The sequence below is a fragment of the Panulirus ornatus genome, chromosome 59 (assembly GCF_036320965.1).
Source record: "Panulirus ornatus isolate Po-2019 chromosome 59, ASM3632096v1, whole genome shotgun sequence".
In the NCBI taxonomy this organism is placed as follows: Eukaryota; Metazoa; Arthropoda; class Malacostraca; order Decapoda; family Palinuridae; genus Panulirus; species Panulirus ornatus.
In genome coordinates, this window is record NC_092282.1 from 10312619 (window position 1) to 10324960 (window position 12342).

The following is a 12342-nucleotide window of genomic DNA, read 5'->3' on the forward strand; positions in this document are numbered from 1 at the left end:
GCGGTTCTCTGTGCGACCAATACCCATCTCTCGAGTACGATACCTTCATGCCTTGAGTACGATGGCGTAAATCCTTGCGTATATGGTTGGATTTCCTGAGTACAGTGGCCTGAATTCTTTGCCTATGATGTAAATTCCCTGAGTACGATACCTTAATCCATAAGTACTCTTTTTTCCATGACGAATCAGGGCACGGGCAAAAGTCCTCAACAAGACCAGCCCTTAAGTAAAACACAAAAAGGACTAAAAGATAAAAAGAAGAAAATCTACAATTATCAGAGAGTCATACAAGAACATAAGGAAGTAAAGAGTTCCAAAGCTTAGCGGTGTAGGGGAAGAAACAGACATAAAAGCCCATCCACACAGTAACCATCTAACGCAGATGCTTGGCGAGTATTACGTGGTCTAGCTAAATGGTGGTGGCACGCAAATAATCAGTTATCGGGGGGGGGGGGGGGAGTCACTGATATTTGCAGAAGGGAGAAGATAACCAACAATGCGACATTGGACATGTGGGAAAAAATATTAAGTTCAGAAAGGGAGAGTTGAGGAATCGGTTTACCTCATACTCAACCCAGATGTGAGAGCAGTACTCCATACAAGTCGCAGTGAGTCAAAGGGACTGAACTCTTTGCATCTGAACAGAACCCCTAATTTCCTAGAGGCAGATTTACCTATTTGTGTAGTGTGGGGGGTTTTCCAATACAGATCAGATTTAGCGATGATACGAAGTGTAGTTAGTGTGTTGAATTGTGGAATTACAGACGCATTACAGATGGAATAGTTGTATGGGGGTTTTGGATAGGAAAGTGGATAATAGTGGGTATTAATGGCATTAACCCTGATTGGTTTAATCTCTTGGGTAAAATATATTAATTCTTTGAACATCTGCTTTAATTTCTTGATTATATGCCTTAAAACCACTCAAGCTTTTCTTCCATCATTGTAATATGCATCCAAAAGTTGTACAGAAACACCGACTTGGTATTAATGATATGCGTTTTATATAACAACTTTGATAACAGATGTTTCTGGAAAGCTGAAGATGAACAAGTTATACGTGCAAGGAGAGGCGAGGAATTCCAGGCATGTGGGAGGTGAGTGGACAGGTACCTACCAAACAACCTACCTACTTACCTACCTGCCTACCGAACAACCTACTTATTTACCTACCTACCTACCAAACCTACCTACTTACCAACCAAACAACCTACCTACCTACTTATCTACCTATTTACCTACCTACTTACCAACCTACCTACCTACCTAGCAACTAACCTACCTAACTACCTACCTACCTACCAACCTACCTACCTACGACGAGAGTTTCCCATTAGGTCTGTTGTGAAGTTTTTGCTTGAAGCAATTGTTACCGATTCTTTCAATTCATTACCGATGAATAATTCGTACATGTGATTAAAGAAAATGTAATCATTTGATAGCCATGAAACTACACTAAATACTAGACCAATGATAGAGGAGATGACGAGGGCGAAGCAATGATCCCACATATATAAACAGAAACCCAAACATATTACGAAAGACGATGTTTGAGTCACTGTATAGGTCAATGGCCATGTAAACAATAAACAATAATAACAAGTTATTTGGCCTCATCAGTGACTCATTTATGAGGTATCTTGTTGACTCAGACCTCGACACCGTGATTCACTGTACCTCAAATATTGGTCTGTTTTGATAGCATTAGTGTTGTACCCCCATGGCTACTGTACTCCTGTAACCCCCCATGAATACCATATTCTTGTACCCCATGATTACCATACTTCCGTACCCCCCCCCTCCCTTGGTTGCTATACTCCTGTGACCCCATGTTTGCCATACTCCTGTACCTTATGCATGCTGTATGCTGTACCTTCCATGATTACCATGCTCTCTCATCCATGAATATCCTATTCCTGTGCCCTGCGTGATGTCTTTCCTACACACACTCGCTCTCCCATAACCATATAACATCGTTCTTTTTTACAGTTATACCAAAGTGATTAAAAAAAAAATGTATATATATATATATATATATATATATATATATATATATATATATATATATATATATATATATATATATATATATATCACATTTCTCCATAATCATAATCAATTCGGAATTCCATTTCGTGGAAAAGAAAATTTGGTCTCATCACCACTATCTAAATCTGCTAATGTGTCTCGACCCTCAACCGCCTGCTACTTTGTGGCTAAACGACCGCTTACACGCAGCGAATCTTGTTTACATTCTCAGTACAGCCTACGTCAAATCTCGCTCGTTCAAAGTGGTTCCGTCTCTGCCATGATCGGTAGATAGCACTGGGCCTACGTGTGACACGACATACGCTATCATGGGTTTGTATTACTCATCATGTGGTGATGGGTGACGCCAGGATGCTCCACTGACTTTGCTAGAGAAGATATTGCTATCCCCCCCAACACACACACACACACGACGGCTTCATAGCCAGAAGAGCTACCGTGACTCTGGGGTACAGAAATAATCAAAAATGGATGTAGGACGTGTGAGTAATTTGTTAATGAGGCTCTCTTTGATTCATCTGTATCTGTCGTTGATAGTTTGAAGAGATGACACAGGGTTTGGAAAGAAATGAATCTATTGTTTTTTTTATATATAAAACAACAGTCTATGGTGTTATACGAGCATAAAATGCAATACATAAAAAGAGAGAAACATTTCAAAACTGTAGCGATCCTACTGACACCCCATAAGTGTTTTACTTTAACGACGCCTTGGTTGGGTGGGTGTTAGGTGACAGCGTGTGACCTCACCCTGACCGAATAATCCCCGGAGAATCGTGTATGGTGGCCTAACCTACGGCTGCACCTGCAGTATTAATCCTTGACATGTGGCCACACTCGAGCTTCGGCGGTACCAGATCAGAAGCTGCCGCTCTAATTATAGATAACCTGACCCTCTCCTTAAGAGCCACTCTCAGCCCACCAGCACGGAGGTCAGAACTTGCGATATTCGGCTTCGACGTCTCTAATTTCCAATGGGAATAGCAACCCCTCAAAGACCTGACCTCGCCGCCTCTGAAATACCCGAGTAACATCCTAAGAAGCAAACAACATACCGCAGATACTGAGCACCATCGACAGCAAACCAGCTATAGTGGTCTTCCTGAACTTGGAAAAAAAACCTTCGAGCTTGCCAGTCCGCTGGCGATATTATAGACTATCAGAGAAGGGAGGCCAAGTGAGTCTCATCGGCTGGATCCAGGGCTACCTAACGCACCGTCAAGAACGAGTACGATTCCAAGGAGTCGCCTCGTCATACAAGCCCCTTGAAAATGGCACCCCACAAGGAGACATCCTCAGCCCAACGCTATTCAACGTCCTGACGGAGAACTATAGTGAAGCTCCCCTTCAGGCTTACGAATAAGTGCCTCTTCTACGCTAATGATCTCCAACTGATAGTGCGAGGGCGCATGAGATTCGCCGACGCCCAACACGGACTCAAGCACAGTGCAACAGACTGGGCCTCACGATCAACCCTCGCAAAACTAGGGCGATGGCCCTCTGCTCCACGAGGCCAGACAGGATGCTCGCCATGCAGGTAACATCGGTGACCTGGGTCGACACCCACCAACGTCCTGGAGTAAGGTTTGACCAAAGCCTCAGAACGCAGCTTCAATATCTCCGACAAAGAAGAAAAAACAGAGGCTGGGGCTAACATGGAGGTGCTCAGGACCTACCACACCGCCGCCATCAGATCGCTGGTAGACCACTGTGCCAGAAGGATGACCAGGTGATTAACATGGAGGTCATCCAAAATGATGCACTCATGCTGGGAGCTCCCGTGTGGACCAGGATCTGCAAGATGGAGTCTGGGCTGCCACCCCTAGCAGCAAGAGTCAAGCAGACGACAGCGGCGACTCTGGCTAAGAACTGCAGGTCAGACAAGCCCTCAACCACGAAGGCCAAAGTCCGGGCCGCCCTCCACTTAGACCACAGAGTGCGAGGAACCTCCTGAACGCACGAGGCGGCCAATGCCATCCAAGCCTTTCAAGCGGCGGCATCTATACTGGAGACGGAGGATACACCACACCATCGGTACAGTTTACCATCTCTATGGGACCCCCGACCAGCCAGCCACCTTCGCAGTCACAGCATTGGAAGACAAGAAGTCCAACCTCCAGCAGGAAGACCTGTGCAGACTGGCTTTGACAGCTATGGCCACGGAGGCACCTGCTGAAGCTCCGTACATACTTCACAGACGATTCGGTGGACCAGACAGATGAGGGAAGATCGGGGGCGGCCTTCCACATCCAAGGTCATACTCGCCTCTGGAGGCTGTCTGATGGCTGCTCCATATTACAGACGGTCCTGACACGGAGCTGGTAGCCATCTCCAAAGCCATGGAACACGCAGCCAACACGCACTCGAAGCCCGAGATAATACACACGGACTCAAAGTCATCAGTGCAAGAGTTGCAACACAGCCTCCCAAAAGACATGAAGCTTGTCACCTCGATCCTCGCTCAACCTCAAGAGCTACAGCGGCAATGACGCCCCGTCATCATGCACTGGATCCCCAGCCGCGTGGAGATCAAGGGGAACGAGGCAGCTAAAGCAGCTACACGCTTTAGCAATATGCAGGTGCATGTTCCAGTGAACCTGCAACAAGTCAAAACACTAGCTACAGAAAGCAGTAAGTCTCCGGACCAAGGGAAATCTCCAGGACGCCTACAATGCCGGATCCCTGTCAGTAAAGTGGTACATGGTGGCCACGTTATTGGAGCCACCATATAACGATAGAGGCATGAGAAGGAAAACTCTAGTCAATCTACAACGTCTACGACTGGGGTACCAATGTAGCTGGCAAGAAATTGACGGTGTCATCTGAGACTGTGTCTGCTATCAGAAGCCGTCAACGCACCCACTGAAACTACATGCTGGACTGCGAAGTGAAACAAAGTCTCCGCGCTAGCTAGAGTCCCTCATTTCAATGAGGAAGACCACGTACTACCTGCGGCCTCGCTACTTTACACAAGACCCAGAAGAACCAAATGGAACACCTGCTCCGCACCATAGCTCAATACCCACCTACCAGGTGAAAATAGCGCGCCCAGCACCATCTCCACAGTTGGTTGCCTACATTTCAGAGGACATGAACACACACACGACACCAACATACCATGCATAAAAACCAAGGAACGGGCCGGCACAAGCAAAGGCCCGTGTCGAACCTAGCAGAGGTCTGACGATCTTAAAAACAAACAAACACAGTCAGGCAGTTGACTCACCACCTAGACAACAAGTGTTACCGCCACTACTCCTCCGTCAGTAGATGTCCCAACATGACCCCTGACGATTCTCTTCCAGGCAGGTTTCACTGCGGTACCTCATCTCCGACGTCCACCTTCGGCAGGACTCACGTGGGACATAGCCACCGCCTATCCCGAGCAACAGCTGTAAACAACAAGGGACCTATGGCTTCCTCGCACGCGGCATTCCTGCAACCCAAGCACAAACCAGCACCCGCCACACTACTCCAGGAGCCGCAACACCGTGTTACACCCACCACCTACAGGAGCAGCACATCGACTCGGCAGCCACACGCACTTGTCCCGCGTGCTCCTGCTTCGTCTGGCATCAATACGACCCCTGCCAAGCCTGTCTCGTATTCCTCGACTTGCCACAACTGACCAATCCTTTCCCACTATAATCCTGCACTTATAGTAGTTCATTGCCTTCTGTTACCTTCCCTTATGTAGCCTAACCAATAAATTACTGTAGTTATCGTTTAATGTGTTTCCGTGCCCCTCATTTGCCGGGTACACCAGCACAAATCAAATCAATCATAATCTTATACTACTTCGATAACCCAACCAGAACGCTCGCTACAAAACTTATTGCTCCAAAATAAATTCTTATCCCTGGATTCCTTGCCCTTATCTAAAGCAGTGATGCATGATTTGGATGATTATATCTTAACCTACGATATTAAACAGATCGGGGAATAATATTAGATTAATGAACGTAAGTGAAACACTTTGTGCAAATCAACACACTATGTGAAAAACTCGCCTCCACTTAGCATCCCTATCTTTATCATGATTTCTTTTAACACTCTACATTAGATATGCCAAATAACCATAATTCTGCAATGCGCGTACTGACCCCAAGCGTAAACAGATGACACCGAACGACGACCGTTTATTATAATACCGTATAACCTTAGAGCAACAGACCACATCACTGTTAGTATGTTTTTTTACTATTGATTCCAGCTGCTAGGAAGGCTAGTTGAGTTTTTTTTTATATAAGTTCTTTTGATTTTCACAAGTAATTCACTTACTCGAATAATCCCACGTTTTCCCTTGATCTTCATAGCCTTACACCTATCACTCGAAACCGTCGTATAAAATATTAGCATCCCAAATGATACATCATCAGTCTACATCACTTCTACTGCACATAATTAGTCCGCTATCATGAATTTCTTCCATATTCATACTTTATCTTTTTTTTTTTTTTTAACTTTACTCGGGAAGCGGAACCGAACGAAGCTTCACCCTGATAGACTCCCATCCTCACAATCCCTCCGTCGTGGAACGGACTGTGTCAATATGAATGTATTTCACCAGATATTATCAGTTTCCTAGGTCATTAATGGTCTCCTACAGACCTTTCGGCACATTACGTTCATTGGAAAGGAGCTTAGCTAGTTTGTGGATCCCCCATGGCGTAATCTATATCATCAGCTGATCATTTTCCCATATATCTACACGAAAGCCTACTGGCAGGCCTACGCATTCCTGGATGACATGTCTGGCCGGCCAGGAGTGTGGAGGTCATAGTTTAATGGCCCCCACCAACGTCAATGCTGCTGACCTTCACCACTTTTAAGAAACTGCTCACATTCAAGTGTAGAGCGGATGAGCGAGATAATCATCTATATTCCTATTCCCGGTTGTCTTATAACACTGGTCGAGATTAAAGGCACATTTGCTCCTACATTGACTTTCTAGCGGTTTTTCATGCATGTTACGGCTCTAAAATACGATCAGACACAATCATTTCGACTTACAACAGTGTCGTAAGGATGCAATTATTTTGCCGTCGTTTCTATGATGCCCTTTTTGATATTCTTTATGTCAACTAGTTTCAGCCTAAAAAAAAGTATGCAAAATAATCTCTACCTTCAAGTGATGTTCGTTATTTGGAAGTAATGTTCGTTACTAGTACTATTATCGTTAAAGATGCCAGCCATAAAAAGTACCACCTTATTTGATTTCTACGAATTTCATGGTTCGAGTTGTACCGCCCGGCAACATATCAGTCGTCCCGACAATTTAAGTACCGTTTTACGTCAGCGTTTGGGTGATGGCGTGAGGGGTTGGACCTGACGTCATTAGCGTATTTAAGAGACCTATTTGCGTCACAGGGATGATGATCTTGGTCATCCTGTTCCCACTCCACTTTAAGGAGAGATAAGGTGGCGGCTACCGCCCCTGTATAAGATGACGGAAAGCTTTCAGTTGTAAAGGAAGTGTTTTGTAATGGGAACGTCACTGGAATTAATGGTAAACTTGTAGAATAATTTGTGTAAAAGTATCTATAATTCATAACCTGATTGATTGATTGATTGACTAACTATATTCAGTGACCCTAGTGCATGATGACACGTGTACATACGTGCAATACACCACAATAAGGTACATAGTAGTTTTCCACAGGGATAACCTATTATAAAGTTTTACAAACTTATTTCCAGTAAGGTCCTTGTATTGTAGCAAGTTAAAGCAGTCAACAAAGGAGCCATCGTACCCCATACAAGACACATGTGCACATTGCTAGTAACTATACCCCTTTAAAAGTGAAAAAGTTTTAAAAAAACACCATGTATAATATTACATGTCTAGTAATATACATAATCATCTAGTTCAGAGATTCTTTACTCGTCAATTAGATGTTTCCTAACTGCTGATCTAAACAGTTTTATTGAATTTATATTTTGTATCAATCTTTGCTCTCCTCTTGTTTGTGGACTAACCAACTGATTGGGGAAATATTGCATTCATCATGATTCCTATAAATTATCTTTTCTGATAAAGAGGACTTATTATTTTTCCTGTTAAATAATCTAAAGTCCAGCAGGTATCGTTATTGTTAAAGAAAAATGAATTTATTTTCTACGAACTTTCGATCTAAGAAACGTCGGAATCTTGATAAATGCAACAGCTTGTCTTTTGCTTTGATGGGTTGAATAATTTCCATAATCAAAACAAACAAAAAAAAAAGGCAACTAGTGAGGGGCTTTGAGTTAGCTATTGTGGAAACTGTGGGCTTAGCCAAATTAATCATAGCTAACATTCAATCAGAGGACTCTACCTATCATGACCCCCTTCAAAGATTCGGAAAATTTTAGAAAAAAGAAATCAGAAATGTTGTTTACCTTTTGTCCACATCTGGAGTAACATTGGCGAGCTGTCACAATAAGATCTGTACCATCATCCACATTGCTTTCTGAAGAACATATAGGGCACTGCACAGTCTACTTCACTAAAGTATGATCTCAAAAGTAATCCACAAGGCCGTTCACAATCACTATTGCTTTCAGATGAAACGATATTGTTGGTTAAACCAACTGGGGCGTGCACTAACCAGCCATCTTTACTCAAGTGGTTCATACTCTTCGATGGGTTCATCCAGTGGTTCGTTCATTCGTCGTTCGACTCAAAAGCTGGCCATGCGCAAAAGGTTTCTTCTTCCTGTTTAAATCTTCATAATATTAGTTTTAGGGTTTTATTATCATCTAAAAACAAAGATAATCATAACACTTTCCTAAATGATACTGAGATAGGGATAATGAATACATGGTAAATAATGAGACAGGATTTCATAAAAGAGAATTTAAGCTGTTTCATTTGTCTCGAAATGCTATCGAAATTAAACGTTCGGTGAACTTAGTAAGAATTTTAAATTCTTTAAGAATCATTCTTTCGCATATCAGAATAGATAATGGCAAGAATCTCGATAACGGCAACAACTGTATCTCTTAAAGAAGTCGATAAGTGGAGAAATGAATTAGATAAAATAGTAAACTATTTCACTGTTGCTTCATGAAGCTGTTGAAACTTCATGTTCAAATCTCTATCCATTTGGTCCGTAATTTGTTTTCCTTGTCCAAAGAATCGAGAAAAGAAAAAAAAAAATCAGACGGCATAATTTACTGAAAAACAAAGCATCTAAAAACATAATTTAGCATATCCTCTTAATTACTCAGAGTCCAGATTTTAAAATCTCTGAGCATTCCATTAGTCTTCGTAACATAGTTGTTGAGACGACAAAATCATATTCTAACCCTTTTTGTCGTTTTGATAACATACATATAGTTGAAATGGAGAAAGAATGCATATACGTATATAACCATGTCTCTCTCTCTCTCTCTCTCTCTCTCTCTCTCATTTACTATACTTTGTCGCTGTCTTCCGCGTTAGTGCATCCTAGGAAACAGACGTAAACATGGCCCAACCCACCCACATACACATGTATATACATACACGGCCACACACGCACATAAACATACCTATACATTTCAATGTATACATGGATCCCGCCACACATGAAATAGCATCCTCCCCTCCCTCCACGAGGTAGCGCTAGGAAAAGACAAAAGGCCACATTCGTTCACACAGTCTCTAACTGTCATGAGTAATGCACCGAAACCACAGCTCCGCTCCCTTTCCACATCCAGGCCCCACAGAACTTTCCATGGTTTACCCCAGACGCTTCACATGCCTTGGTTCAATCCATTGACAGCACGTCGACCCCGGTATACCACATCGTTCCAATTCACTCTATTCCTTGCACGCCTTTCACCCTCCTGTATGTTCAGGCTCCGGTCGCTCAAAATCTCTTTCACTCCATCCTTCCACCTCCAATTTGGTCTTCCACTTCTCATTCCCTCCACCTCTCTCAAACACACTCTTTTTAGAACCATATATATATATATATATATATATATATATATATATATATATATATATATATATATATATATATTATTTTTTTTTATTATACTTTGTAGGTCTCCCGCGTTTGCGAGGTAGCGCAAGGTAACAGACGAAAGAAATGGCCCAACCCCCCCCATACACATGTATATACATACGTCCACACACGCAAATATACATACCTACACAGCTTTCCATGGTTTACCCCAGACGCTTCACATGCCTTGATTCAATCCACTGACAGCACGTCAACCCCGGTATACCACATCGCTCCAATTCACTCTATTCCTTGCCCTCCTTTCACCCTCCTGCATGTTCAGGCCCCGATCACACAAAATCTTTTTCACTCCATCTTTCCACCTCCAATTTGGTCTCCCTCTTCTCCTCGTTCCCTCCACCTCCGACACATATATCCTCTTGGTCAATCTTTCCTCACTCATTCTCTCCATGTGCCCAAACCACTTCAAAACACCCTCTTCTGCTCTCTCAACCACGCTCTTTTTATTTCCACACATCTCTCTTACCCTTACGTTACTCACTCGATCAAACCACCTCACACCACACATTGTCCTCAAACACCTCATTTCCAGCACATCCATCCTCCTGCGCACAACTCTATCCATAGCCCACGCCTCGCAACCATACAACATTGTTGGAAACACTATTCCTTCAAACATACCCATTTTTGCTTTCCGAGATAATGTTCTTGACTTCCACACATTCTTCAAGGCTCCCAGAATTTTCACCCCCTCCCCCACCCTATGATCCACTTCCGCTTCCATGGTTCCATCCGCTGCCAGATCCACTCCCAGATATCTAAAACACTTCACTTCCTCCAGTTTTTCTCCATTCAAACTCACCTCCCAATTGACTTGACCCTCAACCCTACTGTACCTAATAACCTTGCTCTTATTCACATTTACTCTTAACTTTCTTCTTTCACACACTTTACCAAACTCAGTCACCAGTTTCTGCAGTTTCTCACATGAATCAGCCACCAGCGCTGTATCATCAGCGAACAACAACTGACTCACTTCCCAAGCTCTCTCATCTCCAACAGACTTCATACTTGCCCCTCTTTCCAAAACTCTTGCATTCACCTCCCTAACAACCCCATCCATAAACAAATTAAACAACCATGGAGACATCACACACCCCTGCTGCAAACCTACCTATATATATAAATATATATCTTTCTTTCTTTCAAACTATTCGCCATTTCCCGCGTTAGCAAGGTAGCGTCAAGAACAGAGGACTGGACCTTTGAGGGAATATCCTCCCCTCGCCCCCTTCTCTGTTCCTGACCTGTTCCTGTTCTCTGTAATTCTGAAAGCTTCATGACATGTACGAAAACAAATAAAGGTTCACTTTTTAAAACTGAAATAGTTCTTTTCTTAAAATGTCTTTTTGCATATTTACCTGTTCTAGAGAATATTTCAAGAAAAGTTCCAAAAAATCTACATGGAAACCACATGTAAATTCATCTATCTCTCAGGAGAAGTTTGAGCAGTTGATGCAGCTTGCATTCAACCGCCGGGTATCTATGCTGAGGTGTTGGAATAGAAAGCTTGCTACTCTATTGTTTTTGGTTGATTTGTTATGCTAGGAGTCAGGGTTATTAGGAAACTAAAGAGCATTCTTCTTTGGTGGTGCACCTGGACCAAAAAAGTTGGCTAGACCTCTTCAGATCTGTAGTAATTCAGTCTGAGGCTGGCCTACTCATGTGAAAAAAATCATGTTTGACCAAAATTCATTTACTCAAGCTCTTTTGTCCTATGATCATTACCAAATACTGCTGTAACTAAAATCTTAATTACAAGTGTCTGCAGGGAGCCAAAATAGTATTTCTCCATTGTTGTCAGCATCTTACTCTACATCCATAGCAGCTTCTTTCAGGAATTAGCGTGGGAGAGGCAGACATACAAGTAGTAGCTTGGATAATATGGTCAGTGACATGTAACCTGCAATACACAATTGAGGTCATGGCCTCTGTAATGCAGTTAGCCTTCTTAAGTGCTGACTCTGAGTGTGTTGTGGCAGAGAGAAGAACATGTGTACAGTGTTTTCGATGTTGACTGTTGCTCATATGTCACAAATGAAGAGTTTCTGTGGTGCAAAAATTCTTTGATTGTTGAATCTGTTGATGAATTTTGCTGACTCCACATTTACTGACTCGAGTTGTTCATTTGATCCCAGATCGAAGATGCAATGTGATATTGTATGAGAGTGTGGTGGTAATGGTTCTTACAAATCTTTTATCAGGGAAGGACAGAAAAAAATTTCAAATTTGAAAATGAATCAGTACTGAAAATTGTTTATCTATTACAATAATGGTTCCTTACAAATGCAAACAT

At 42.8% G+C, this 12342-nt stretch overlaps 1 protein-coding gene across 1 annotated transcript in view; it reads right to left on the reverse strand.

Annotated features, from left to right (window-relative positions):
- The window catches only part of LOC139767211 (zinc metalloproteinase nas-14-like), a 34822-nt gene extending 26158 nt beyond the window's left edge, over positions 1 to 8664 (reverse strand). Inside the window, exon 1 of the mRNA XM_071696335.1 lies at positions 8431 to 8664. The gene's annotated coding sequence lies outside the window, so the exon portion shown is untranslated. The remainder of the gene's footprint in view (positions 1 to 8430) is intronic.
- Positions 8665 to 12342: the final 3678 nt, after the last annotated feature.